This window comes from Chelonia mydas, chromosome 1 (assembly GCF_015237465.2).
Source record: "Chelonia mydas isolate rCheMyd1 chromosome 1, rCheMyd1.pri.v2, whole genome shotgun sequence".
Lineage (NCBI taxonomy): Eukaryota > Metazoa > Chordata > Testudines > Cheloniidae > Chelonia > Chelonia mydas.
This window is the reverse complement of record NC_057849.1, coordinates 137,704,798-137,730,369: the sequence shown is the minus strand read 5'-3', so window position 1 is coordinate 137,730,369 and position 25,572 is coordinate 137,704,798. Positions and strand designations below refer to the sequence as shown.

General features: G+C 45.0%; 1 protein-coding gene across 6 annotated transcripts in view; it reads left to right on the top strand.

Annotated features, from left to right (window-relative positions):
- SH3KBP1 (SH3 domain containing kinase binding protein 1) overlaps positions 1–25,572 on the top strand; it is a 352,898-nt gene that overhangs the window by 29,220 nt on the left and 298,106 nt on the right. The window lies entirely within an intron of this gene.

The following is a 25,572-nucleotide window of genomic DNA, read 5'->3' as shown; positions in this document are numbered from 1 at the left end:
TAGCCTCTTCCTTGATTTTCCTCATGCTCAATATTAGAATCGGGTGTGGAGATTATGTGAGCATCTTCTGACGGGCTCTCTGGAGTTCCTAGTTTAAAGTTGTTGTTTTTTTTTTTATCAGTTGTGCTGACCTCCATCCCAGAAGTTTTTCTCTCTCTACTCATGTGGAATCCTCCCATGAGAACTGTCCTCTGTCCATGAATGCCTCCAAAGAGACGAACATCCCAAAGCCCTCCTTATAGCGCTACTGCCTGAGCCATCTATTGGTTATCGTAATCTTGTGTCACCTTTCGACCTTCTCCTGTAGGGACAGGTAGAATCCCACTGAAGATCATCTGAGCCTCCCGCAGCTTCCATGTCCCGTCATCTTTATTGTCTCCTCCATTCCTTGGGTTGCTACAACTGTTGCCTCTGTAGCTGTCATAGCCTTCTTACCTAAGCTCCTATCAAGGACGGGGATGGACACTCTCTCTCTCTTCCCCCCCCCCCCCACCCCACCCTTTCAGCCGTTTTTTGTCTCCTGTGCTGTTGCTCCTGCTATTCAAAGGGTAATTTTTCCTAGCTTTGCAGTAAGATTTGCAAGTAGATTTGACATCTGATCTCAATGCTAGCAGGAATCTATCTCCATCCACACAACTTTTTGTGACAATATTGAAAGTACAGTTCACACAAAGTGCTAAAAAATTGACACTACAGTGTAATTAGAACCATGTGATAGTTACAGTAGACTAATATTGCTAAACAGTGGCTACTTTCAAGGTATAAACTTTCTTCCTCCCCCCGCCCCCGCCCCCAAAATGAGCTGGTGTATTTCTGCGTCAGTAACACCGATGATAAGATATTTAGAATAACAATGCAACTCTCTTGCTCCTCAAAAAAATCTATCTAAAGGAAAAGCACATGTTTTTGTGTAGCTTATGTCCTTCAATAACTTCAAGTTGCTCGGGATGGGAGTTGGACAGCACAATAAGTAGTGTTCCCAGCATTGAGTGAATGGATGAATACATTTATTCCAGGTCACATCAGAGTTATTTAGTTTAATCTTTGCATGTAAGGGTTAGTTATGAACTTTTCCATTTTTAGTTTTGTTTTCAGTTCTAGCCATGCAGATATTCCTCTTCAGGTGCTAGCAAAATTTTAAAACTCCAGCACTGGAATCCTGGCTCTGTTGAAGTCAATGGGGAAACAATTGACTTCACTGGGGCCATGATTTTACCCTTAGGTGACTATTTCCCTTTGCAACTGGTCTGTCTTCTCCTGCTTCCTCTGTGCAACTAGTGGAATGTGGTAATACATCTGAGGGGGGAAAAAAGATGTTTAAAAGGAGAAAAATTTTTCTAAAGGATTTTCCTTCTAAAGCTTCTTGAAGGTTTGGAGAGGTTCAGAATAAGTGGCTATGTAACTCACACTGCAGAGTTACAACAGAAATAATTCTCAAATAAAATGTGAATTACAAAGTATGGCAAGCTGGCTTATGGAGGCAGTAAAGCTTGAAGCACCTGCTATATTTGGAAGATGCACTTCAATTTGTTTTGCTGCTGAATCAAAAATCAAGCTCTGTTACTGGCAGCATCCTGGTCCTAGATATCGGTGCACTAGACAGAAGGGCCACTTACTGGAGCAGCTGTTTCCCCCGCGGGAAAGGATGAATTAACTCATGGGACACAGGCATTGTTCAGACTGCCAGCCAAATGAATGCTAGAGTGAGGGTGCTTGTTCTCTACAGTCTCTAAAGGGTTATGGCATGGCAAATCTGGAAAATGCTGTTAGATCTAATGTGGCCTAAAAAGAAGCCTATAGCAATATGGTTCCAACTGCTACAGGTTAGAACTACTGTGGCTTTGTCCTGTTTCCTAGCTTATTCTTAAAATTTTGCATTGACCAGTCTGGTGGTCACATGCTATTGCACATATTGTCTTTAATTTTGTATTGATATGTCTGTGACAAATACAAAGGTCTGGTGGGGAAAAAACTATTCTGATAAAGCCCATTCAACAAGATAATGTTTAATAAATGTTAAGTGCGTGTGTCTCTAAAACTTTGCTTACTGTGGGAGCCCTGTGAGATACTTCACAGTTCATGGAGTTTCCTGTATGTTTAAACTAATTTGCATAATATTCCTTATTTGCATAATTGGAAATCCTAGACCTGTATGCTGGATTATGATTGTAATAAATGTGTGGCTGAGTATAATCCTGGAATCGTAAAATATTCTACCTATCCTACAAGGAATTTCCTGCTCTGCAGGGCGAATTCAACTAAATAATGTTGTGTTCCTGTTTAAAAAAATCAAAACAACAATACCTAACCCTCTCCAAAACAAAAAAAACCACCCTTACTCCTACCCCAAGAAAACCAAAACCATCTCTATTCCTTTCCTATTAGATAAATAGAATTGTATACATTCAGACAGTCTTCAGCTAGGGCTCATATATGGTATGAGAGACACAATCTAGGCATTCTCTATATCAAAAGCACAGGAGCATTTATTGCTTCAGCAAAAGCTGAACTTGGTTATCTTTCTGGGCCTGTCACTGGAGTGGGGGCAATTACAAGCACTAGAGCAACTCTGATTGAAGACAGTAGGAGGCAATGTGCATGCACACCACTCACTTCCTACAATTCTCCTTTTTGTGGTGCATGCTTGAATGATTCCTTTCACTGGGGAGGGTGGGGTATGTGTGCGAGAGAGAGAGAGAGCGTGCGAATACTACACAAATCCTTCTGATTTATCTTGGATATACAATGAGTAAAGATAAGAACGGCCATACTGGGTCTGACTTATCCATCTGTCCCTGACCATCTTTGCTAATAGCTGTTGATGGATCTGTCCTCCAGGAACTCCTCATTCTTTTTTGGAACCTAGTTATACTTTTGGCCTTCACAACATCCCCTGGCAATGAGTTCCAAAGGTTGGTTGTGCAGTATGCAAATAAGTACTTCCTTGTGTTTGCTTTAAACCTGCTGTCTATTAATTTCATTGAGTGATCTTTAGTTCTAGTGTTATGTGGAGGGGTAAATAACACTTGCTTATTCACTTTATCCACACAGTTCATGATTTTATAGATCTCTGTCATATCCCCCTTATTCATCTCTTTTCCAAGATGAACAGTCCCAGTCTTTTTAATCTCTCATATGTATGATGATCCATACCCCTAATCATTTTTATTGCCTTTTTCTGTACCTTTTCCAATCCTAATATGTCTTGTTTGAGATAGGACGACCAGAGTGTTGGGCATACCATGAATTTATATAATGACATTATGATATTTTCTGTTTTAATGTCTATCCTTTTCCTAATGGTTCCTAACATTGTTAGCCTTTTTAAATTGCTGCTGCACATCGAGCCAATGATTTCAGAGAACTATCCACCATGACTCCAAGATCTTGAGTGGTAACAGCTAATTTAGACCCCATCATTTTGTATGTATAGTTGGAATTATATCGTCCAATGTGCATTACTTTCCATTTATTAGCACTGAATTTCATCTGCCATTTTATTGCCCAGTCACCCAGTTTTGTGAGATCCTTTGTAACTCTTCGCAATTTGCTTAGGACTTTACTATCTTGAGTAATTTTGTATTGTCTTGCACATTTTGCCACCTCACTTCTCACCCCCTTTTCCAGATCATTCATAAATTTGTTGAACAACACAGGTCCTAGTAGAGATCCTTGAGGGACCCCGCTATTTACCTCTTTCCATGGTGAAAACTGACCATTTAATTACTATTCTTGTTTCTTCTCTTTTAACTAGTTACTGACCCATGACTGCTTAAGAGCCCTTTGGTGACGGACCTTGTCAAACGCTTTATGAAAGTTTCTGAAGTACATTGTATTGACTGGATCATCCTTGTTCACATGCTTGTTGACTCCTGCAGAGAATTCTCATAGATTGGTGAAATATGATTTTCTTTTACAAAAGCCATGTTGACTCTTCCTCAACATATCATGTTTCTCTATGTGTCTGACAGTTGTGTTCTTTACTATAGTTTTAAGCAATTTGCCTGGTATTTAGTTAGGTTTACAGGCATGTAATTGCCAGAATCGCCTCTGGACTCTCTCTTAAAAATCAGTGTGTGATGGGATCCCCAGTGTAAAACCTGGAACTGTGCTTCTGTGCCTCCTTAACTCTCCAGCCTGGGCTGTCTCCTCAGTGCTATGCCGGTGACAAACAGCAATACCCCTCCAGGCCCAGTGATCACTCATCCATCAAATTTGTTGGTCTCTAAGGTGCCACAAGTCCTACTTTTCTTTTTGTGGATACAGACTAACACGGCTGCTACTCTGAAACCATCAGCATGTGGAGACTCACCCAGCTAATTTGCATAAATGCTCTCTAAGCCACTCATGAATCATACAGAGAGGCAACAGCAAATTACCCCAGCCTTACACCCCAGAAATATACCGTCTTACACTGCTCAAGACTCCCTTGGATAGTGCAAGCTCATTAATTCGCCACTCCAGCAGAGGTTCGTAGACATGCAGCAGCCCTTGTTAACCTGAGCTAAGATTCCCCAAGCACTTCAACCCAAACCACACTGTTTTAGGTAAAATATAAAGCAGATTTATTAACTACAGAAAGATAGAAGTGATAAGTAGAAGGCACAGAGATCAAAGTTGGTTTCATAAGAAATAAAAATAGAAACACAGTCTAAATTGTAACTTTAGCAGAGTAAACAAGATTTTAATCAAATAGCTCTTCTCACCCTCATACATGTTAGACAGCTCACAGTACTTAATACACAGACTGTATTTCCTTTCAGCCTGGGACCAATATCCCCAGTTCAAAGTCTTTGTCTTCCAAACAATCTTCCAGGTGTTGAGACGGGGGAGAAGAGAGGCCAAATGGTGATGTCGTCGACCCTCATTTATACTTTCTCTCCAGGTTCTAGAATGATGCTTGCTGTGGCGTGGGGGTTAGGCAGCCCCAATTGTGTACACAACCTCTGTGAGGAGTCCCTGAGGGAGTGGAATCTTTCTGATGGCCCATCAACTCCTTTCTGGCCAGTGATAGTTGCTCCTTTGTTGTTACTGAAAGGCTGGCTGTGAACGTCTCCCAGCTTCACAACGTATTTCAGTAACACATATACCAATACTTCGTACTTCACTTACAATGGTAGTACACACAATTCAAAAGGATATTAACGTTCAGCAAATCAAGACGACTTAAATGATACCTCACAAGGCATACTTTGTACAAAACCCATTATAATCATATTACAGAGATGAATATGGGGTTTCCAGGATGCTATTTTGAGGTACTAAGTGTCACACAGTGTTACTTTTAGGTATCCTCCATTCATCTAGTATGGAGGCTGATTTAAGTGATAAGTTTTATATACCACAGTTAATAGTTGAGTTTCAGAACTCTTGGGCGAATACCATCTGGTCCTGGTGACTTGTTACTGTTTAATTTACCAATTTGTTCTAAAACCCTTCTCAGTTGACACCTAACTCTGGGACAGTTCCTTGGATTTGTCACCTAAAAAGAATGGCTTAGGTGTGGGAGACAACGTTGCATTCTCTGTAGTGAAGACTGCTTCTCCACAATGCCCTGGTTTTTCTGAGTGCTCCTTTTGCACCTCAATCATCCAGTGGCCCCGCTGACTTTTTGGCAGGCTTCCTGCTTCTGATGTACTTTTAAAAAATTGCTGTTAGTTTTTTGTGTCCTTAGCTAGTTCTTCAAATTCTTTCTTGGCCTACCTTCTTATACTTGATTTGCCAGTGTTTATGCTCCTTTGTATTATCCTCACTAGGATTTGACTTCCAGTTTTTAAAGGATGCCTTTTAGCCTCTGTCTCTTTTACTCTGCTCTTTAGCTATCGTGACATTCTTTTGATCCTCTTGCTGTTCATTTTGAGTTGTGGTGTACGTTTAGTTTGGGCCTCTATTATGGTGTTTTTAAATAGTCTCCATGCAGTTTGCATTTCACCTTGTGACTGTTCCTTTAAATTTCTGTTTAGCTAGCTTCCTCATTTTTGTGTAGTTCCCGGTATTGAAGTTTAAATGCTACTGTGGAGTAGGGTGTGTGTGTGTGTGTGTGTGTGTTTGTTTTTGGCATTTTTTCCCTCTACAAAGATGTTAAATTTAGTTACATTGTAGTCACTATTACTGAGCTATTCAGCTACAGTCTCTTCCTGGACCAGATCCTGTGCTCCACTTAGGACTAAATCAGGAATTGCCTCTCCCCTTTTGGTTTCCAGGACAAGCTGTTCCAAGAAGCAGTAATTTATGGTGTCCCTAGTCCAGGGGTCCACAACGCGGTGCCTGCGGGTGCCATGGCGCCCACCGGAGCATTTTTATGCACCCGCAGGACACCCCACTGCTGAAATGCCGCCGAGAAGTGTTGCCGTTTCTTGGCAGCATTTCAGCGGTGACCCTTCTTGCCGCTGCCGCTTCTTGGCAGCGGCATTTCGGCGGCGAGGTGTTTGGCACCCGCCACAGTCTTCTGGGAATAGCAATATGCTATTCCCACAAGAAAGGTTGGGGACCACTGCCTAGTCAATATGGGGATAATTGAAATTCTCAATTACTATTGTGTTTTCTGCCTTGGTGGCCTCTCTAATCTCTCTGAACATTTTACAGTCACTGTCACCATCCTGCTCAGGTGGTCGGTAGCATATTCCTCCTCCTATACTCTTATTGTTCAAGCATGGAATCTCTATCCATAGAGATTTTGTGGTACAGTTTGGTTCATTTAAGATATTTACTTTTTGATTCACACATAGTGCCACTCTTTCTCCCTCCCCCCCCATCAGTGCAACCTACTGTGTCATTCCTATGTATTTTGTACTCTGGTATTACCATGTCACTTGGATTATCCTCATTCCTCCAAGTTTCTGCAGTCCTTATTTATCAATATCCTCATTCAATGCCAGGTACTCAAGTTCACCCATCTTAGTATTTAGATTTCTAGTATTTCTATATAAGCACTCTCACATTTTGTCAATATTCAGTTTTGTCTTCACGTTACTTTTAAATGGGACTCGTTTATGTTTGACTGTTCCTCACTAGCTCCTACTTGTACTTCCCTATCCTTTTTCTACTAGGATATAGAGTTCCCCTTTTAATAAATTCACCTCTAAGGGAAGTCTTCTCCTGAGCTGTGTGTTCCTCTGCACCTGTCAACTTTCATACAGCCCTTAGTTTAAAAAATTTAGGCAGTCCCAGATTTTTACAGGCATTATACAGTTGAAATGGTTCTGTACTAATATTTTTTCTATCATTCAGATAAATCTTTGTACAGATTTTCTTCTCCCCCCACAACACTTATATTTCAGTTTTCCCCAAGTCTCTTCTATAGTACTGCTAGAGTAGAGGATCATTATCTTCACATAAGTCTCTCTGGTGGGATCCCCCTTCAGAACTCTACTTCTGAGGGAATTCTGTGCCAAAAAATAAAAATTCTGCACATAAGTTAAAATTTTTCAAAATTCTGTGTATTTTATTTGTAAATGTGGAGGCTCCAGCATGGCAATGGGGAGTACAGGCCACTGGCTACACAGAGGTGAGAGGCCACCCTGCAGCCTGCTCCCTCCTGGGACATGGACTCGGCGGTGAAGCTGCACCCAACCTTGACACAGCGCAAGGGCCAGGACTGCCCCAGAAATACTCTGGGATCTTGCCCCTCCGTGCCAGGTACACCAAGATAACAAGCAAGAGGGACAGAGTCTTGCACGCCCGGCCCTGACCCCCCGATCCACGTATAGGGCAAGCAGACTCAGCCCAGCAGGATTTAAGTGTGGAGGGGCTTAATCCGGGGGGATCCAGGTGTGGGGTGAGAGGATTCTGTGTGGTGCAATCTGGGTGCAGGTTGCTCGGTGAGGGAGTCCGGCTGCGTGGAGCTCTGGATGCACAGGGGCTCATTGGGGTGGGTGTAGGGGGAATGGGACTCTTCAAGGGGGTCCAGGTGAAGATGGTTGGGGCTCAGCAGAAGGTCTGAGTGTGGGGGGCTCAGTGAGCGGATCCAGGTGCAAGGGGAGTGGAGTTTGGTGGGGTGGTCTGGGTGCATGGAGGCTCCGGATGCAAGGGGTGAGGTTTGGTGGGGTTGGCTGGAGAGGGCCTGGGTATGGGGGGGGGTCCGGATGCCTGTGGGTTGGGCAGATGGGGGAACAACTCCCTGTAGTGACTCCTCCCACCTGTGGCTGGGGAGCAGGGGAGGGGTGATGCACAGCTGAGGAGGTTTCTGGGGTGGGTTTGACCCAGTCCCAGCCACTCCTTGCAGGGGAAGAGAAAGTCCCACCCTTCCCTGCCCCTAGCCTAGCTGGGACTAGCAGCTCAGCGCAGTGCAGGGTAGGAGCCTCTGGCTGAGGTGTCCCCAGGCCTGTCTCTATCCCCCGCAGTGATTTTACCTCTCCACTGGCTGCTCCAGGTGGCTGAAACGACGTGCCTGTGCTGCGGGGGAGGGCGCATGACCACTCTTGTGGCTGCCCTGTCAGAAGTCACTTTTCTGCGGGGAAGCAAAGAAATCTGCAGGGGACATGAATTTTGCGCATGTGCAATGGCACAGAATTCTCCCAGGAGTAGAACTCCTTTTCAAGAGAGAGAAATTTATAGCCTATCTATATAATCGGTGAGGTCTTGTATGAATAACCATCAAAGATCATTAATATCAGCATAAATTGTGAAGACATCTTCAATTTTTTGGTTGGTGAATATAATGTAAAACAACCAGTGCGCATCATGACTCATATGGTTAGGATAGAGACTGCTTGCCTTCCCATGTAATAGATGTATTCAGGTTAATAAGGATTGTGACCTTTGTCATTCCCCAAGTTCAGTATCCTTAAAACTAAAATATGAAAGCACAATGGTAGCAGAAGATCCTTACATTAGGAAGGCAGCTACACTTATAGGATGTACAGTAATGTAGGTTTATTGTTAATTTTTATTTCTTTTGGAGCTGAATCATGCAAATATTTACTACCAGGTGTAATGCTTATTATTGTGAGTAGTCCCAAAGGAAATCAAGTAACAGAGCAACACATAATTCTGAATTTCCATCCTGTGGGAAACTCCAACACTTCAACATTTTGTTTTTGTCCTGAAATGGCATTGAACTGACCTGAAACAAAATATTTCATTTCAAATTTATTGACAGAAAATAAAAAAAAATTGGAGGGAAAATTTTGATTTTGTGGAAATTGCAATTGTTCCATTAGAAAATTCCCAACCAGCTCTTCACCTAATCTCTCTCTTTGCTGAAGTCAATGGGACTACTCATAGTATACTCCTGAGGACATTCTGTGCCAAAATATTAAAAATTCTGCATACAGTATTTTAATATTCTGCAAAATTCTGCAAATTTTATTTGTCAAATAAATGTAGAGGCTCCAGGATGGCATTCGGGAGCACAGGCCAGTGGCTGCACAGAAGTAGGAGATCACTGTGCAGCCCCCCACCACGACAAAGACTCAGCAGTGAGGCTGCACCTAACCCTGACACAGTGGAAGGACTGGGCCTGCCCCAGAAACACCCCAGGGCCTTGCCCCTCCGTGCAAGATGCACCAGTTGTGGGTGGGCAGGCAGGCTTAGCAAGGCAGGATCCAAGTGTGGAGGGGCTTAGTGTGTGGGGGATCCAGGTGTGAGTTGAAAGGGTTCTGTGTGGGGCAACCTGGGTGTGGGCGGCTCAGTGGGGGATCCGGGTACAGGGGGGATCTGGATGCAGAGGGGTTTTGGGGGAGTGGTGGTCTGGGTGCAACAATAATGGGTCTCTGCAGGGGGGGTCCAGGTGAAGGTGGTTGGGGCTCAGTGGGGCGTGGGGTGTCTGGGTGTGGGAGGAATAAAGCTCGGCAGGGAATCTGGGTGGGGGGGGCAGATGCTGGGGGAGTGTGGCTCAGTGGGGTGGGGAACCAGGTGTAGCTGGTTGGGGCTCAGCAGGGTGGGGATCTGGGTACAGGTGGCTCGTTGGGGTGGTGCAGGGCGAGTGGGATTCATCAAATGGGGTTCTGAGTGTGAGGGGGTGAGGCTCAGTAGCAGGGTCTGGGTATGAGGGGGTCTGGATGCATGGATAGATGGGGGAGCAGCTCCCTGCACAGGGATCCCTCCCCCTGCAGCTGAGGAGTGATGGGTGCAGTAAATGGGGCGGGAGTTTGCAGAACTTCCTGCAGCGGGGGGAGAAACAGGGGAGGTGGGACTGAGCTGGCCTCACAGGGAGCTCACAGGAGGCATCTGGCTCCTCGGGTGGCAGCTGCCTCCTCACTGAGTTCTGCGGCACAGCTTTTGTACTTCCAGCCCCACCCACTGACTTCCAGGAGGAGGATTGAGTGTGGCATGGCTCCGCCCACCAGGGTTCAATGAGGGCTCCTCCCCCTCCGGGTCTGTGGGCGGCCAGTCCGCCCCACTATAGGTACTATAAATAATTATTTAGAGTTGTTGTCTTTCTTGTTGCTTGCCTATTTGGGGTCAGTGACTTCTATAGCCGTCTTCCAAAACTCATGATTCAGGCTGTCATGCAGGTTGATCTCCCTGAAGTCTGCCAATATCCATCCACGTACCAGGTCTTGCATAGGTTTCCCTCATAGTCAGCTTTCGTCATAGGTGCTGGAACTGCGGCTGCTGCCGCATCTCCTGTCTTGAAGTGGTTTCCATTATATACAGCGTTTAAACTTTGGTTCAGTGGCTCTTGGCACCCCCACCATGCAAATTGTTCCAAAAACAGTCATTGCAAGAGCCATGCTTCCGACAAAGCTCTCTGATCTCCACTGGATATGTCCACACCAACATGGCTTAGCTTCCCTCGACTTGTCTTCAATTGGAGCAACGTGCACTAGCCCCCTTACAATCTCAAACTTTAACCATTCCAGGCAGATGCTTTTCAACAACCTTCTTCCATACCACGTGACATCAGTTTAACTTGATGATCATTAGCATGCAGTGTAATATCCCTTTTATGTTTAAAATATTTATTTACAGTATTTTTTTTTTAATTCATGATGAAAGCAAGTTCTGTTTATTTAAAAAAAATATTCATCTCTGTATTAGGACCTTATCTAACAAGTTTCAATGCAGATTGAATTTTTATGGCCAGATTGAAAACCACTTATAAACTGTATTTATTGTAAAATGTTGACAGATTATTAACTACCGTGCAACTGCATAAATGAAGTTTCTGTTTTTAACCATGCTATAATAGAAATATTGTGTACCAAAAATACATATTCAAGGCAATTGATTTTTAAATAATTGAACAGTCCATGATAACTAGTAAAAATTACTTAATATTTAAAAAATACAAATCCCGGAAGAATCATTGTCCTCTTACTGAGATTTATAGGTAATGTTACATGAAAAGCAGAATGGTGAAAATTGCTATTATTTCTGCTCCAAATTTTTAATTCCATGCTAATAATTTCATTGTTGTGATTAGTTACAAAAATACAAATTACAGCTAATTTTTCCCCCCTGGATTTATGTAACTCAAATGTTATCTTTAAGTTTTAGTTTGAGATTTTGAAAGCCATTATTGCCCTCTTTCAGTTCTGATTTTCTGGTTATATTGTACAGCGTATGGTTTATCAATTTACATGAAACCTACGTGCTGTACAGATGGAACTTTAAGTTTCCTGCTTGTCATAGAGAAACTCTAAACCTTTTGATTGCCACATTAACTGCACACTCTAGTTTCAGGTGACAATAATTGAGGTGTGAGAAATCATGTTAGAACAGAAGGTTGTATGACCATATGGCTTCTGTTACTTCCGTGGAATAGTGGCAAAGACTTTAATAACACTTCTATTGTGCGTAGACACTTCAGACATCTCCAGAAAGTTGGTGATATTAATTAACATAGTTCTTGCTATAGAGTAACAATCTGTGATATTCTTGATAAGACACGGTGGTGTGGGTTAAGGTAGCAATAACTCTGATTGTCATCGCTTCTCTGAATTTTTGTCAAGTTGTTAAAGTTCCTTTTACTCTGACTAGGTCTTTTTGGGGGGGGGTTGTTTCTGTTCAATAATGGCAATAAATAGGGACAGGAACTAGTAAGTAGCCATAACCAATGAGGGAAAATTGTTGTGTAATTACCAAAAAAAGGTCTGTTCTCTCAAGTTCCTGTAAATAGCTGGAGGTTGCGGGGGGGAGAGGGAGGTGTAGATGTGATGGCAATAATTTAATCAACTCTGTCTTCTGTCACTCCACATTCTTCAGCAAAATGTATTTTAAATATATGTGAAAGACTCCTGGTGCATATAATAGGCATTTAAAATTTTGTTTCATAAACCCAAAGTAGCAAATAAAAAAAAAAAAACCCAAAACCTCTGTCCCTGATACTGTAGTAGTCCCAGAAGTCACCTACTACAGGACAGGCCCAACAAAGAAAATAACAGAATGCCACTAGCCATCACCTTCAGCCCCCAACTAAAACCTCTCCAACGCATCATCAAGGATCTACAACCTATCCTGAAGGATGACCCATCACTCTCACAGATCTTGGGAGACAGGCCAGTCCTTGCTTACAGACAGCCCCCAACCTGAAGCAAATACTCACCAGGAACCACACAACAGAACCACTAACCCAGGAACCTATCCTTGCAACAAAGCCCATTGCCAACTGTGTCCACATATCTATTCAGGGGACACCATCATAGCCTAATCACATCAGCCACACTATCAGAGGCTCGTTCACCTGCACATCTACCAATGTGACATATGCCATCATATGCCAGCAATGCCCCTCTGCCATGTACATTGATCAGACTGGACAGTCTGTACGTAAAAGAATAAATGGACACAAATCAGACGTCAAGAATTACAACATTCAAAAACCAGTCGGGGAACACTTCAGTCTCTCTGGTCACTCGATTACAGGCCTAAAAGTGGCAATTCTTCAACAAAAAACCTTCAAAACCAGACTCCAACGAGAGACTGCTGAATTGGAATTAATTTGCAAACTGGATACAATTAACTTAGGCTTGAATAGAGACTGGGAGAGGATGGGTCATTACGCAAAGTAAAACTATTTCCTCATGTTTATTCCTCCCCCCCCACTGTTCCTCAGAAGTTCTTGTCAACTGCTGGAAATGGCCCACCTTGATTATCACTACAAAAGGTCACCCCCTCCCCCCCCCCTCGTTGGTAATAGCTCATCTTATGTGATCACTCTCCTTACAGTAAAAAGAAAAGGAGTACTTGTGGCACCTTAGAGACTAACCAATTTATTTGAGCATAAGCTTTCGTGAGCTACAGCTCACTTCTTCGGTGAGCTGTAGCTCACGAAAGCTTATGCTCAAATAAATTGGTTAGTCTCTAAGGTGCCACAAGTCCTCCTTTTCTTTTTGCGAATACAGACTAATACAGCTGCTACTCTGAAACCTGTAGTAGTGAGTTCACTGTGTCAGTCTCTAACAGGGAAGTTGATAATTGCTTTTGATTCTGTCTCATGGGATTTTTGTTACAATTTAGATTGACAGTTGTATAATGTCATGCATAGTTGATCATGTTGGCATAGGAACGAACATTCAGTTTTCAGATCAAAATAGCTTGAATTGCTTTGGTGCTGGATTTAGTCTCCTCATGTCAGGGAAGGACTGCTAAGGAGAGTGTACATTGCATGTTGGAGGAAAAAATGGTTAACTTGTCAGGGTTAGAGATATGTGTTTGACATTATTGAGGCATCATGTACATTGTTTTGAAGTAAAAGTTGCTGAAAAAAGTTAAGTAGTCCAGTGATCTAGGGCTAGATCCTGTGCTCCCTGGTGTCACTGAGAGTTTTCCTCTTGCCTTCAGTGGGAGCAGGTGTAGGCTATTAATGCATAAGCAGAGCTTACAAGTGAAATTACTTTGATCTCATTGTCCATGAGATGCTTTTCTCCTCTCTAAAGCACTGTGCAATTTAGGATGCAAGTATCTGTTCCAGAGAGATCTAGCACAGCAGATCTCCATTTGAAATCAACGAAAGTTAGGCACTGTCAAAGTCAGATTCAAGCCTTACTGAATTTGTTAGACCACTCTGTTTCTTAGCAAAGCGCTTTGCCAATGCACCCAGATATGTGAGCCTCCTGCAAAAGCTCAAGCTAACTTATTTAAACAGGTAAGGGAAAGCCAATTTAACATAGGAGACAAAAGGAAGCAGAAACTGACAAGTATACACACATATCTTATTTGCATACTAACGTTTGCCAATCTCCTAGCTCAGTAGGAGCTCTAAGTTAATTAGTTTGAGGACCCATTGTCTCACACTCCTTAATGTTTCTCTTCCTGACAACTATATTTCAACAAACCCTTCAAGCAGCATTTCTTTAATGAATTATAATTTCAATATAATTCATTCTACTTTCACAATCCCTCCTTTTGGTCAAGCTACACAATGACCAACAATTACTGGGTTCCACATATCAATCGTTCTTTATCTCTTTGTTCATCAGTGATATTTAAAATCATCAAATTAGCACTCTGGTTTGGGGCAGCTATCTGTGTAGCATGCCTGACACAATTTTGGATACAACAGGAAAGTAACTGAAAACATACAAAAATTATTAGGATTCCAAACAGGAGAGTTAGGGCTCTTTTTGAAACAACCAGTTTCCTATGCCAGAGAAATTGAAAAGGTTACTTAGCCACTTCCATAAAGAACTTGGCTCTTCGTGGGGAAGATATGCGATGTGTTCTAAGTGGCTAGCACGATCTGTTACCTCATTGGTGTTGTCTGGTACATACACATAGCAGTCTTTTCCAATGAGAGCACAAGTCCCTCCTTTTGTCGCCAGCACTATGTTCAATGCCTGACGGTTTTGGAGGGCCATCTGTCGGATTGCTCCTGTTTCTTTGGCCAGGGCTCTTAAACTTTCTCCGGTTTCATTTGCCATTATTTCAACTACTGCTTGTAACCTTAGGAGCCTTTTTGCATGGTGTATTACTCCCCCTAATGGTATTAAGGAACCACCAATGGCCTCTTCCCAGGTTAAGGGGCTTATGTTATTTACATACCATTGGGCATCTGTTAAGTCCCTTCTTTTTCGCCTGAAATTGCGGAGGCGTTTTCGAGGTAAGGTTCCTAGCACTCAGAATTGTGGGAAGAGTTGGGCGGGATAACAGATTCCTGACCAATTAGCTGGTAGTGCGGTATAAGCTCTGGTCCCACACACCCAGCGATGGCCTATTAAGGCCGGGAAGGGTCGGTTGCACTCATTTGTCATATAGGTGTTTGCAAAGGAGGAGGAGTATCCCCCAAAGGGTACAGGGTAATTCTACTTACGAGGAGTGGTGTTATTTGCATGACATTGAAAGATTGTATTGTTTTCACTAAGGTTACTGTAGGGGGAACATGAGATTGATTTCTCTGTTTGATCCCAGGTTGAGAAAAAATTCATATCTCTATACCTGGCCCGCCACTTTTTAGTTTTGTTTGAATAATCCCATACACCATTGGCCACAATATGCTGAAGGCAACGGCTTTTCCCCAGATCCAGCCCTGTCCCATTACACACCCAACACCAATGACCTTTTCCCTCCACCACACTTATCCATTTAGATGCATTTATTCCCACCGCTTCCCAAGTGTCATTGCTGTTCCATATTTTGTTAAATGGACGAGGCCCTCCAGTGAGGTCTGGGGACTTGAGTGGGATAGCCAGGACAGGAACACCAGTTTGAGAGTGGGCTGGGATGTGGCTGCAGACCCAGCAATTAGAAATATTAAGGGTCTGAGCTATCCACATCTGCTGCTGGATAAAAGAATTGTCATCGTGGTCTCCCCAGACCGTAAGATACCAGCAGCCGAGGAACAGGCAGAGGCGCATGTTGGAGGCAAGGCTCTTCTGGTTCTGACAACCTCAACTGAGGGAACTGCAGTCACGGTTTTACACCCACCAGGCAGTAGGCGCTAGGCTCGCTACTGCTTTTTTTTGTTCGTCGTCTGCTTCTGGCAACCCTTACGAGAGCGTAGATTGTAAGGTATTGCAGACTGTTCCTCTACATCTTCTTCTGGAGTCAAAATTGACTCTGCGTTGTCCTGAGTTGAAGATTGGTTCTCTGGAGATGGTGCCTTCTTACACTGTGAAGCATGTATCCACGCTGCGATGCCAGATAGTTTAACAGCCGTCTGTGTAGTAAGCAGTACCTGATGAGGACCTTTCCACCGGGGCTCCGAGGCGTGCTTTCGATGATGGCGCCGTACGTAGACCCAATCACCTGGCTCGAGGTTGTGGCAAGCGTCGGAGATGGGTTCCGTGGGCCAGGCGCCTTGAACCTGTGAATGGAAGTGACTTACAGCTTGCATTAGTCCCTTGCAATACTGAAGGAGCGCACTGTGAGTCAAGTTCACTCCTGGAACGGGAGTAATGGTAGTCATAGCTTGCATAGGGCGTCCCATAACAATTTCAAAGGGACTAAATTTATGCCTTTGAGATGGAGTGGATCTCATGTCCATAAGGGCTAATGGTAGGGCTACTGGCCAGCTTAATCCTGTAGAGTCACAAATTTTAGCAAGCTTATTCTTAAGTACACCATTTCGTCTTTCAACTGTACCTGCACTCTGTGGGTGGTAGGGACAGTGCAACAGGTGTTTGATATGCAATATACGGTCCAGGTGTTGAACAAGTTGTCCAGTAAAATGTGTATCCCGATCACTGGACAGAGTAGCAGGAATTCCCTTGGCAGGCATAATATGATTTAAGAAACATTTGGCAACAGACAATGAGTCAGCCTTGCGACAAGGAAAGGCTTCAATCCAACCAGAGAATAAACATACCATAACCAATATAAATTCATATTGTTGACACTTAGGCATTTGTACAAAATCAAGTTGCCAATGCAAAAATGGTGCTTGAGGCAGGCCCCGGAACGCCGGGGCCACTTTTACAGGTTTACCAATATTATGGCTTTGGCAAATGGTACAGGCTGCACAGTGGTGGGCTGCAAAAGAGCTAAAATGGGGGGCCCACTGTCCTGTCTTAGTTACAGCAGAGACCATCCCCTCCTTTCCGACATGCGAAACACCGTGTAGGGCGGCCAGAGACAGGTAGAGTGAAAAGGGGGCTACAAAGGTGCCAGTAGGCAAGCGCCAAAGAGAATCGGGATGTAGAGAGCAACCTTGGGCAACCCAGGATTCTTTCTCGGTTTCTGGGGCAGACTCTTGGAGCAGGGTGAGCTCAGTGAGGGACAGCGGCGGTATAGAAACAGAAAGGGAACCTAGAAATGCATCTGGGAAAGGTTCTATGGCAGCAGCATGTTTAGCAGAGGCGTCAGCAAATGCGTTACCCTTAGCAACATCAGTATCCGCCATTGAGTGGCCAGGGCACTTAACAATAACTAGGGCAGACGGAAGTAAAACTGCATACAGGAGGGCAGCGATGTAGGGCCCATTTTTAATAGGGGTACTGGCAGAGGTAAGGAAACCCCGAGTTTGCCAGAGGGTACCAAAGTCGTGTACAACCCCAAAAGCGTAGCGGGAGTCAGTGTAAATGGTGGCGGAGCGTCCCTCCGCCAAAAAGCAGGCACGGGTGAGGGCAACTAATTCAGCGACTTGTGCTGAGGTTACAGAAGGTAAAGGCGCAGCTTCCAGGGTTTCAGAGAGTGAAACTACAGCGTATCCTGCAAGGAGATGACCTTGGTCGTCTCAAAAACAGGAACCATCAGTAAATAAAACAAGGTCAGAGTTAGGGAGAGGGACGTCAGAAAGGTCAGAGCGCGGGACGGTGACAGCAGAGACAGTTGCAAGGCAGTCATGGGGATCACCGTCATTAGACAAAGGAAGGAGAGTGGCAGGGTTTAACTGAGAACAACGCTTTATGGTGATATATGAAGCTGATAGTAGTAAAAGTTCATACCTGGTAGGGTGGGCAGAGGAGAGGTAGTAAAGGAGCTAAAATTTCCTGAGGTTCCCTGGTGTTCTGTCATTGCTGTGGGACAAAGTAAGTCTGGGGACTGTCGGGCTGTGCCGACAGGGGGTCTAGCTGGTTGTTTACAGAGCTATTAGGCCAGCGCGGACACTCGTTTTTCCAGTGTCCGGGTTGTTTACAGTAATTACAAACAACCCCAAAACCTGAAAATCCAGATCCACGGCCCCTCCCGTAACCACGTCCCCCTCCCCGGTACTGTTTACCTTGCCCTGAATAGTGCTGTATTTGCAGGGCCATTAACTTTTGGAAAGATTGTTCCTCCTTTCCCTTTAGAGTGCAATGGTAGTGTTCTGCCACTGATTGCAATTTATCCATGGTTTCAGTTTCCCACACAACACTTACTCGCTTTAGCATACTGCCAATAGCAGGTAGGAGGCCATTAACAAATGCATGAGCCAGGGCACCCTTCCCATTTTCACTCGGTTGCTGTATACCAGAATGTTGCAGAAAAACATCAGTTAGTCGGGTGCGATAGTCACCCGGACTTTCTCCCTGTCGCTGTTTACAGCAATGTATGGCTGTCCAGTTTGTTTTTGGAGTCCATACTCAAGGGATGGCCTCATGTAGGTTTTTAGCTCGGTCTTTACACTTTTTCCGGTATTCAGCGTCAGGACCGGTGTCTGGTAAAGTTGAGTGGCGCTAACTGATGGGCCAGTTGGCTGCTGTGAGCCATTTTTCGTGCTCACTAGGGGTTACCAGTAGCCTGCACAGCTGCAGGAGGTCTGCCTCAGAGGGTTCATAGGTGTCGCACACTAACAAAAATTCCTCTGCAAATGTGGTAGGATTTTCCAGGGGCTTTGGAAAGCCTTTTACAATTGAAAGGAGCTCTGTACGAGTCCAGGGTTTATAGCTCCAAGTGGGACCCTCTTGTTGGCCCCCAGCATGCAGGATTCGGAGGGGAGCCTGGATAGGTTTAGAGCCAGAGCGTAAGCGTTCAGCCCAATCAGTATCCAGGCTATCTTCGTATGCATGGGGAAAAACAGAGGAGTCAGGCAGACTGGAGGGTTTTGGGGGAACGGGGGGTTTTTCTTTACGGGTCTGAGTGGTACCGGAGGAATGGGCCTGGGTGGTGTTGGACGATCCGGGCTGGTCTGAACTGGAGACCCCTGGGAGTTGTTGTGACTGCCTATTGATCCGATGCAAGGATGCCAGGCCAATTAATACATCTTCCTCATCGTCATCCCCAGAATTTAACAAGGGGTTTTCCTCTTCCTTTCCCACAATGAGATGGGAGTATGAAGGGGGATGGGATCGATCCTGGTTTTCTCGGAGAACAGGATAAAGGGGAGCGCTCGGTCTGGCAGCGGGAGAGGAGGCTTCTAATAAAGCTTTTAAGTTATCATTTGAATCTTTGAGAGAGGCAAGTTTTGATTCTGTCCACCTATGATTTGCCTCTTCCCACCACTGCATGAAACAATCAACCTCGCCTTTTGCCAATTTAGTTTTAGGTTGGCCGAGTTTGTCTTTTAAGACGTCTACTCGGTCTTTGTCCCAAGATCCTAACAGTGGCCACTGAATTTTGGGATTCTCCTGAGTTAGCCTAGACCATTTTTCCAGAAATTTACAGGAGTCCGGACCCTTCCTAAAATACATAAAATGAGCCGGTGTTCCTTTAGAGAACTGTCCCAAATTAGACGTCTGGTTACCCATACAGGAGGACTTTACACACCAATCACACAAGAAAGAAAGTCGGGTTCATCAGAGCGATGCCCGGTGCAACACACAAAAGGAGCCCACAGACTACTGCCTCAATCGCCCTTGCTTTCACACCAAGGGTTTTACCCAAGGCACGATGCGGCTGCGATTGTCCAGATTTCACTCACTCAGACCGTGGGGACAGGAACCCTTTGGTCAGCCGATCCCCGGACGGAGACGGCACCCAGACTCAAACACACCACAGGGAGGACGGATAGACACAGAGACAAGACAGTCCTCAGTCTGGACAAAACACAAAAATAATTACCTGACCAGATTTCTGATGTCAGATCCTGGGATCCCTACCAGAACAGAGTGGGAACCAACAGGTTCGATGGCGTAGACTTCACTGTGGTCATGCAAGTTCTGGCGGAGGACCTTCCGTTCTGGCAGAGGACCGCTGGGCCAAATGCCCAGGTGCCGGCTTGCCACGGCTGTCCTAAGAACAGTCAGGAGTCACACGGCCCCAGTGAAGACGGTTGCCATCTCGGTGGGACCTCCAAATTGTCAAAGTCAGATTCAAGACTCACTGAATTTGTTAGACCACTCTGTTTCTTAGCAAAGCGCTTTGCCAATGCACCCAGATATGTGAGCCTCCTGCAAAGCTCAAGCTAACTTATTTAAACAGATAAGGGAAAGCCAATTTAACATAGGAGACAAAAGGAAGCAGAAACTGACAAATATACATACATATCTTATTTGCATACTAACTTTTACCAATCTCCTAGCTCAGTAGGAGCTCCAAGTTAATTAGTTTGAGGACCCATTGTCTCACACTCCTTAATGTTTCTCTTCCTGACAACTATATTTCAACAAACCCTTCAAGCAGCATTTCTTTAATGAATTATAATTTCAATATAATTCATTCTACTTTCACAGCACCTAAATACCTGAGAGGATCTAGGCCAAAATCGCGCCCCCCGCCCCCCCCCCCCACAAAAAAAAAAAAAAGTTGGCAGAATGTATTATTCAAAATATGTTTTGAAATATGGATGTGCAAATCCTTTAGTATGCTTTTAAAAATGAACTTGATTTAATAACTGAAACTCAGTCCTATAAATTATAAAGCAGGGTTAGGCTTTTATGTGCTATTTTTGATACATGGGAACTTGGATGTCTTTTTTTCAAAATGTTATTTTTCAATGATTTTCACATTCCTTCGATTTACCCTATTTGCCACCCTCCAGAGCTGTGGATTTCTTAGCTTTTTTTGAAAAATGCTTGCAATTATCCAGTTTCTGTGAAATTTCACCCTTTCTGTGCCAGCTGCTGTTCTGTATACCATCATCAAGTCACACACACTTAAAAAATAACTTTGGAATTTCCTGATAGGGTGCAGAATTTAAGAAGTATCAGTGAGCAGGAAGTTTCCTGGGGAGGACACATCTGTGTTTAATTAAATTTAACTTCCGTTTCAAAAAATGGTTTCTCGCACTTATGGTTGCAAAGATATATGTTCCAGTTCCTCTGCAGCAGCTTATAGCTTCCCCAAGCAGCTGCAAAGTCCAATTAACAGCAGTATGGTCAATTTTAGTGGTGCTATTCAGAATAAAATGAAGTCATATCAATTTTACACTGCTCCTTGGGCGCAGCGTCAGAGGCAAGGACTAGAATTATTTATGGAGAAAGAGGATTCAAAATAAAGACTAGGAGAGTTGTATGGTGTTGATCCGTTTCTTTCACTCTTCTTCTTGCAGCAGCCAGGGAATGGGAAGGCAGTGTAATTTGAAGAGTCAGTACTGGGAGTGAGCCTAGAGTTCCTACTCTTCCTGTCTCTCTTCTCTCCTCTCCTCCCCCCCGCTTCCGGTTTTGGAAAGGTTCATTCATAGCAACTGAGAGGAGGCCTGTCCACCTCAAGAACTGCAGGGTGGGGGGTGGCTATGACAGAGTTACATACTTCACTTTCAGCAAGATGAGGATAGAGGCTAATAGGTTTCCTTGGAAGAGAGCAGAAGGATGTGACACCTACCAAAGGGACTTCACAAGCTGTCAGACCTGGAGGCAGTTGGGCCATATTACAGAAGTAGGCTTTTTTAAAAGAAAGATTTGGGCCACACAAGCTCCTGCCCTCATTGCCTGGACCAAAGAGTGAAAAAATTATTTAAGGCCTACAATAGTGACTTGCCTCTTTAAACCCTGAAGTCACCCTCGCCAGGGCTGCAGCATGGATATGCTTCCCAACTAACAGACCACTCAGCCCACCACAAGGGGATATGTGCATCTATGAACAATATGGAAAATTGGTAGGACCCTTAGTTAGGTGTCTGATTCAAGCTCTGATTGAAAGTAAATTCTTTATAAGAAGTGGTATTGGACTTCATCTCACGTATGCTACAGGTCTTGCTATTTGTTTTACAGGCAGTGGGCCCCTTATGGCCTCGGCGCTGTATTGTTGGTCTCTGTGTGTACGTTTCTTTTGTTTTGTGGTTCCCAAACAGGGGCCAGAGGTTCTCACCAGCAGATCTTTCTTCCCAGATCCCTGAAAAGGTGCCACGACTGATAAATTCCCTATCTTAATGGTTTCCCCGGAAGGCTAGCAATGGCATTCTCATAATCTGTGGTCTCACGGGTGGACCAAAGCGGGCAACCAAATGCAAACTATCCAATGAACAGAATTGTCCTTTAGACTTTAGCCTCCAGTGCAGAAGGAGCATGATAACTTCACCATTATGCATTAAAATGGTTTATTCCATCTCTAGCTTCTTTATGATGCCCATGATCTCACTTGTGGGTATTTTGGATCCATTATGATTAAAGCTATGTTTTAGTCACAGGTATTTTTAGTAAAAGTCACAGACAGTTCCTGGGCAGTAAACAAAAATTTACGGCCGGTGACCTGTCCATGACTTGTACTAAAAATATCAGTGAATAAAACTTGGGAGGGGGAGCTGCCTGGGGGAGGGCGGCCTGGCTGCTTCGGGGCGGGGGAGGGAGGTGGCGGTGTGCAGCCTGGGACCCCGCTGGTGCTGGTGGGGAGGGTTGGGGCTCGCAGGCTCCCTAGCCAGTGCTGTCCATCCCCCTCAGCAGAGTTTGTGTGTGGGAGGAGCCAGGGGGTTGGGGCACTGGACGGGGTGAGGTGGGCTCTGAGCGGCGCTTACCAGGGGGGTGCCCAGAAGTACCAACATCCACCCTGGATCAGGTCCTAGGCGGAGGAGTGGCCACACAGCTCGGCGCATTGCCTCCGCCTGCAGGCACTGCCCCTGCAACTCCCACTGGTCGCGGTTCCCAGAGCCCACTTCACCCTGTCCGGTGCCCCAACCCTCTGCCTCCTCCCACACCCAAACTTTGCAGGGCGGGGGCCTGAGACTGCCCTGCGTTTGGTGCAGGGGCTTCCTGAGCTGTCCCTGAGCCAGACGTACCGGCTGCTGCAGAAGTCATGGAGGTCACAGAAAGTCACAGAATCCGTGACCTCTGTGACAAACTCTCCGCCTGAATTATGATGCCAAATGGTGGCTGTGATGTCTAAGTCTTGGTAGGACTAGAAATCTTTAATTATCTAATGTGAGATGAGACTGTAGTATGTTTTGATGAAAGGTCTCCAGGACATTCAGAAGTTCAAGGTGTGTTGTGGCCTTTAGCCCTTGGCCAAAAGCAATCAGGCTCTTCTAGCTATAGCTAGGTGATATCTCTGTCTGTGTTAATATTGCCCAAGAAACAAGAAAATGGGTGTGTGTGTGTGTGTGTGACTTCTTTGGGATGGGAGGAATAACCATACTCTCTTTCCAACCTAGTTCGATATAATGTTCTATCCCTTTATAAGTTAGGTGGAATGTTATTGGGATTGTCTTACTATCTGTGGTGGTATCACGGTCTTGTCTGGGCCAGTGGGGTTTCGCTAGCCTTCATTTTACAATGGTAAATTGATATTTAACTCAAGATGGCCACCTGGGCTTTAAATTTCATAATCTAAATTTAACACTTCTTCGCTGGTCCAACTACAATAAGCTGTGGTCAGAGTGTGGCCTGTGACCAAGCTGGGTTTCTTGGGTTAAGACTGGAGACATTCTTCCTCCCCGTCTCAACTTCACCTAGAACTGGCTCCTGGAAGAAACATTCAGTAACATGGTGGTGTTGGCCCTTGCTGGGCCCTGATTGGATTCTGCTTGCTCATCGCCCTTCTTGATCGGGGTGGGCAAACTTTTTGCCCCAAGGGCCACATCAGGGAATAGAAATTGTATGGCGGGTCATGAATGCTCACAACATTGGGGTTGGGGTGCGGGTGAGGATGAGGAGTTTGGGGTGTAGGAGGGTGATCTGGGCTGGGACCAAGGGGTTGGGAGGGTGGGAGGTTGATCAGGGCTGGGGCAGGTGCCCGGGAAGGGGTACAGGTTCTGGGTGGGGGTGTGTGGACTCTAGGGTGGGGCTGAGGATGAGAAGTTTGGAGTGCAGGAGGGTGCTCCGGGCTGGGATTGAGGGGTTTGGAGAGCGGGAGGGGGATCAGGGCTGGGGCAGGGGGTTGGGGCCTGGGGAGAGGCTCAGGGGATGCAGGCTCCGAGCGACGCTTACGTCAAGCGTCTCTCGAAAGCAGTAGCATGTCCCTTCTCCAACTCTTATGCAGAGGCGCAGCCAGGCATCTCTGCACGCTGCCAAATCCGCAGGCACCGCCCCTGCAGCTCCCATTGGAGCGCGTAGGAGCAAGAGCAGGGCCATGCCGTGGCTTCCGGGAGCTGCGTGGTGCGGCCCCGACCCTGTGCCCCCCGCTGGAGCAGGGCCGATGCGGCTCAACCGCGACCCAGCGCCCTAGCCGGAGCGGGGCCAAGCCACATGATGTGGCTCGCAGGCCAGCTTAAAACGTCTCCAGCCTGCGGGGTTCTGCTAGCAGCTCATCCTGGATGGCCTCTCTAGGCAGCTCTTGAAAGAATGAACTCACTCCTCCTTTTCTTCAAAAGGCCATCTGGGGGTGGTGGTGTCAAGGTGGCAGGGCCTCCAGCAGGGGGCAACAACACCCTGTTCCTGGTTTAATGGTGTATGTTCCTTTAGCTTTGCCAGCTGCCGTGATTCCCCAAGAGAGCATTCACTCTCGTGATGTCTTACATGGCACACACAGTTATCTGCACAGAAAGGAGATGCATGTGGGTATTTCTGTTCCTGCTGCTTCAACCTATTGGGGGGGTAAACGTTCTACAGAATGTCCTTAGAGTATGATTTCCCATCACAGGAGATGGGGCTTTCTAAATGCAGCTATTCCAGAGATTCTGGCATCCACTCTTCTTTTTGGTAGCTGCTGGGAGAGCCTCTAGAGATAAGAATAAAGTAATTTTGGTTCGGAGGGTGGTTTCAGGTGAAAATAAGTGAGAACAGCACCCGAAGGAAAATGCCACAATTGTTCTAGAGCGCCAAAAAACAAACAAACACAAGCAAACAAACAAAAATTTCCTTCCACCATTGAGCATCATCTTGCTAGTAACAGAAAAGTTATTAATTCCTTCTGCACGGCTTGCCTCTGATATTGGCTTTTAAAAAAAAAATTTTTTTTTGCCACAGTAAGTCAAATACTAAATATTTAGAAAATTTACTGTACGCCTCAATTCCACACTGATAGAGGAAGAGCTCGATTAGGATGGTATGGGGGTGGGCAGAGAAACTTTACCCATTTCTAATAGAGCTTATTCCTGCCATTATGAATTTCCTAGGCCCTTCCAGTGGGAGATATAGATATACACGATATCGACATAGGTATTTGTAATATAATATGAGAATCTGGGGTTGGGGTTGGGTTTATGGAGCTTTTATTCTTCTGGGAAAAGAGTAAGGCATACTACCTGGCATGATTAAATACTGGTATAGGAGCAGCAACAAATAAGTGTGTGTGTGTGTTGACATTTTGGAGCAATAGTAATATTTGAATTTCACATTCTCTGATGCATTGTCATTTTGCAAGTGAACATCAATTTTTCCTCCTCAGTGAAATCGTAAGAGAGTATATGCACAAAGCAAAGCTTTGCCAGGCTGAGCTCTGCATTTCTGAATACATCTTGCTTATAGAGAGATTGTTATAGAGAAATTTAGCATCATGCAGAAATTTTAATAATTGCTT